This window comes from Myripristis murdjan, chromosome 6 (genome assembly GCF_902150065.1).
Source record: "Myripristis murdjan chromosome 6, fMyrMur1.1, whole genome shotgun sequence".
Classification (NCBI taxonomy): Eukaryota; Metazoa; Chordata; class Actinopteri; order Holocentriformes; family Holocentridae; genus Myripristis; species Myripristis murdjan.
Window position 1 is genome coordinate 12,216,903 of NC_043985.1, and position 4,975 is coordinate 12,221,877.

Genomic DNA, 4,975 nt, shown 5'->3' on the forward strand with positions numbered 1-4,975 from the left:
CCTGAAAGCTCTGTCCCATTAATACAGTAGAACAAGACTGACGTCTCTGTCCCTCTTGAGACTAAAGTCAGTCTTTTAGGGTGTATTTATAGAGCCGGGATTTGTGAATAGTCATTTTTAAGTGTGGTACGGAAACAGCATATTGAAGTGCCTTTCAGAATTATAGACATATTTTGGAGAGATAAGGCAAAAAGGGATAAAATAATAATAATAATAATAATAATAATAATAATAAAAGGAAGGAGTTCAAATCAGGGACTTTATTCATTATATTCCTTTATTAAAAAGTAGTAGATCAGATTAAAAAAAAAAAAAAAAAGTTCATTAAACTTTTTGTAACTTTTAATCTGGAATATTCGCATACCTGAATGCAATCTGACTTGTATGCTCAATATAATTTTTTCAGGTATTCATCTAGGTCATGGCACTTGCAGGATGTGCCCCTTTACATTCAGATGCATCTCTGTGGATTGTCCAGTGTGCCAACAACTTTCTCTGTTATCATTTGAAATGCATGGATAATTAAATTATGTAAAGATAGTGAAACTTTGAGCAAGTTAGCCTCAAACCATAACTGCACTGCTGCCATACATCAAAGAGCCACACTATTTCACAGATGATGATTCATCTGGCCGTTTCCCTGTTTATCCCTGGGGGGAGATTTGCTAGTGAGCCCCTCTGTAATGTATAAGTATGGAGTATTATGTAATATAGGAGCAGCATTGCACCAGCCGATACAGAATAAACACCATAAAAAGCTACACATTAGATTAGATTTACCTTTATTGATCCCCATAAGGTGAGATTCAAATAACAGTGCCACAGCTGAGGTGCCCGAAAGCAAGGCACTGCTCCAATCGAGCTGCTTGACCAAAAGCTGAAGGTTGCACTGGATGTGAATGTGTGTTGCTGTGTGAATGTAAAGCAGGTCTTTGCTGGAAAAGAGCACTTACTGTACTGTATGTTCAGAAAACCATTGCTGAAACTAAAAACTGGAAATTGTTTTAATATGCATGAGTGGAACTGTACAAAACAAATCTAAATAGCTTCTAATAATCCTTGCAATTAAAATTACATACGAACAGCTAATGTCCATTTTTCCCTGTCAGAGCTGGGTTTTTGGGGGAAGTTTTTTCTTGCTTGCTATGAGGACTACAGCATGTAAAGCCCTTCGATACTGTAAACAGTGAAATTGGGCTTCAAATAAACTCGAGCTTGCGTACTTAATGTAATATCTGCTGGATAATGTAATAATTTGTGAAAATATTATGGATAATGTGATAATATGTGAAAATATTATATATATATGTTGCTCTAAATGGGATGAGAATGTAATAGAACAATTACAATTCTTGTATTAGTCTACATTTATGAAGTCATAAGAAAGTGACATTTTTTTAAACGATAATGTAATATAATAAGCATCTTTTCTAACAATGTAATTGCTGCTACAAGAGAATATAATAACCTGTTACATTGGTCAATTTCATTATTACATCATTAGTTAGAACAGCTCATTAAAAAAAAATAAATAAATAAAAATAAGTCAATGTGTTAATGTGAACGAATTTATTACATTGAAGTACACAGGTTGTTCCAGCTTGATTCCCTAGCAGCCCACCAGAGGGAGACAGAGGTAGCAGGTGGGCTGGCTAAGAGAACATGCTGCACATACAATAGATGTATGGGCTCCACTCAGCGCCACATAACACTGATTTGAGCTGTTCCAGCTCTGACTAAGCTACTTCATGCTTTGCAAATTGTTCCAATTCATTGTTGTTGCTTTTCCAGCCTCTGAATTTTCCGTTGGTGTATTCAACAGTGTTCATTTTCATTTCATAGCAGGTAGGTCTACAGGAAAGGAAGTGAACATGGATGCATGCTTTGGAGATGCAGTTGATAAAAGCACTGGCCATGGGAACAGTATCCAAAATCAATGCATGTGTCAGTTACAAAACACAGTAGTTAATATTCAGTCATCTAAAACACTAAATTATAGGTTTCTGTGTTTTGCATTCTCAAAATAGTTTGCTGAGAATTAATTTATCATGAGTCAAAACCACTTACACTTTCTGGAGCTACTTTTTGTATTTCTGTCAAGCCATGCTTCAGTGACAGAGCAGACGCACCCGACAGACGCAGAGTTCAGGCGACTTGATGACTTTTCTTAAAACACATCAAAAATGCCTAAACAATATTAGAAACATCAGATGTGCCCAGAGTTGTTTTTATGTGGCAAAACTTTGATTGGGATTTTGAAAAATGGAGTTTGGAGATGAGAACTGTAATCCTCACCGTGCTGTGGCTTTAGGATGGCTGACTGAGGCTTTGTTAGGGTTCAAAAGCTCTCTGCCCTGACATCAATACTCGTCTCAAAGGGACGTCTCCACAGCCACTTGATCTACTGGAAGTAGTTAAGAACAATCAAAGTGGGATTTTAGCAAACAGACATAGAAGAGGGCCTTGAAAGAACTTTGCAATAAAAGGCTCCCAGTACTGGATGCTTTTGCAATAGTTTAGACATTACAAATTAAAGAAAATTAAAACTTCATTTTCAGTGTTTACAATGTAGCCCGTTCATTTTTGAGAATCGTTTATCATTTGCAAGCTTCTGTATACCCATTGGAGCTGACTGAAATATAAAAGATAAATAATGAGAAAGGCAAATATTCCAAGTAAAAAGACACATTACACTAAAATGAACTGCCTCTTATCTACCAGAATAAATCATTCCTTTTGTCATTCAACAGGACTGATTATCTATGTGGAAAACAAATGTTCCATTCTCAAAATGAGACAGAAATAATTTGCCTCAGGTTCAGTTGAACTGGTTGAATGTTCCGAATGAATATATATATATATATAAACATGTTTTATATTCTAGTTTCTTCAAAATAGCCACCCTTTGCTCTGATCACTGCTTTGCACACTCTTGGCATTCTCTCGATGAGCTTCAAGAGGTAGTCTCCTGAAATGGTTTTCACTTCACAGGTGTGCCTTATCAGGGTTAATTGGAATTTCTTGCTTTATCAATGGGGTTGGGACCATCAGTTGTGTTGTGCAGAAGTCAGGTTACTACACAGTCGACAGCCCTATTGGACAACTGTTAAAATTCGTATTATGGCAAGAACCAATCAGCTAACTAAAGAAAAACGAGTGGCCATCATTACTTTAAGAAATGAAGGTCAGTCAGTCCGGAAAATTGCAAAAACTTTAAATGTGTCCCCAAGTGGAGTCACAAAAACCATCAAGCGCTACAACAAAACTGGCACACATGAGGACCGACCCAGGAAAGGAAGACCAAGAGTCACCTCTGCTTCTGAGGACAAGTTCATCCGAGTCACCAGCCTCAGAAATCGCAAGTTAACAGCAGCTCAGATCAGAGACCAGATAAATGCCACACAGAGTTCTAGCAGCAGACCCATCTCTAGAACAACTGTTAAGAGGAGACTGCGCCAATCAGGCCTTTAAAGTTTTTGCAATTTTCCGGACTGACTGACCTTCATTTCTTAAAGCAGGGGTCACCAATCATGTGCCATGGAGGGCCGAGAGGCTGCAGGTTTTCATTCCAACCAAGACCTCCACCAGGTGACTTCACTGATCACCTCACCTTGTATCAGAAAGGAGGAGCTAATCAGTGAAATCACCTGGTGGAGGTCTTGGTTGGAATGAAAACCTGCAGCCTCTCAGCCCTCCATGGCACATGATTGGTGACCCCTGTCTTAAAGTAATGATGGCCACTCGTTTTTCTTTAGTTAGCTGATTGGTTCTTGCCATAATATGAATTTTAACAGTTGTCCAATAGGGCTGTCGGCTGTGTAGTAACCTGACTTCTGCACAACACAACTGATGGTCCCAACCCCATTGATAAAGCAAGAAATTCCACTAATTAACCCTGATAAGGCACACCTGTGAAGTGAAAACCATTTCAGGTGACGACCTCTTGAAGCTCATGGAGAGAATGCCAAGAGTGTGCAAAGCAGTAATCAGAGCAAAGGGTGGCTATTTTGAAGAAACTAGAATATAAAACATGTTTTCAGTTATTTCACCTTTTTTTGTTAAGTACATAACTCCACATGTGTTCATTCATAGTTTGGATTCCTTCAGTGAGACTCTACAATGTAAATAGTCATGAAAATAAAGAAAACGCATTGAATGAGAAGGTGTGTCCAAACTTTTGGCCTGTACTGTATATATATATATACACTACTCACAAAAAGTTAGGGATATTCGGCTTTCGGGTGAAATTTCAGGATTAACCTAAAATGCATTATAACCTTTACAGGTGAACTTAATGTGACCTTCTGTAAACTTTTGAATGCACATGTCCAACTGTTCAATGTTTCAGTACTTTTTGCACAAGTTGCTGTTCTCTAACAAGGAGTTTAACGGCAAAATTCACAACAGGTGTTTGATCCATGAATCGACCAATAAATTCCCTGGTTCAATTAGAATTGGTATTTAAACAGTTCTCCTCATTATGCTGTTCACATTTTGACATCATGAGACCAAGACGACACCTAACAATTGATCAGCAGCACCTCACCATTGCGAGGCTTCAAACAGGATGTTCTCAGACGGAAGTGGCCACTGAGCTTAGAGTGTCACAGAGTGTCATCAGCAGGTTGCAACAGAGATACAGAGAGACTGGAAGAGTCACAGAAAGGCATAGAAGTGGACATCCTTTGGCCACATCCCACACTGATGACCGCTTCATTGTGAACAGTGCCCTGCGGAACCGGATGATGAATGCCACTCAACTCCAGGTACATTTAAGGGAGGTGAGAGGCACCCAAGTGTCACGTCAGACCATTCGAAACCGTTTACATCAGCATGGTCTGCGTGCTAGACGACCTGCAAGGGTACCTGACCACACCACCAGGCACAGGTGTCATCGTCTTGCATGGGCCAGGGAGCATTTACGCTGGACGAGGGACCAGTGGGCCTCAGTGCTGTTCTCTGATGAAAGCCAATT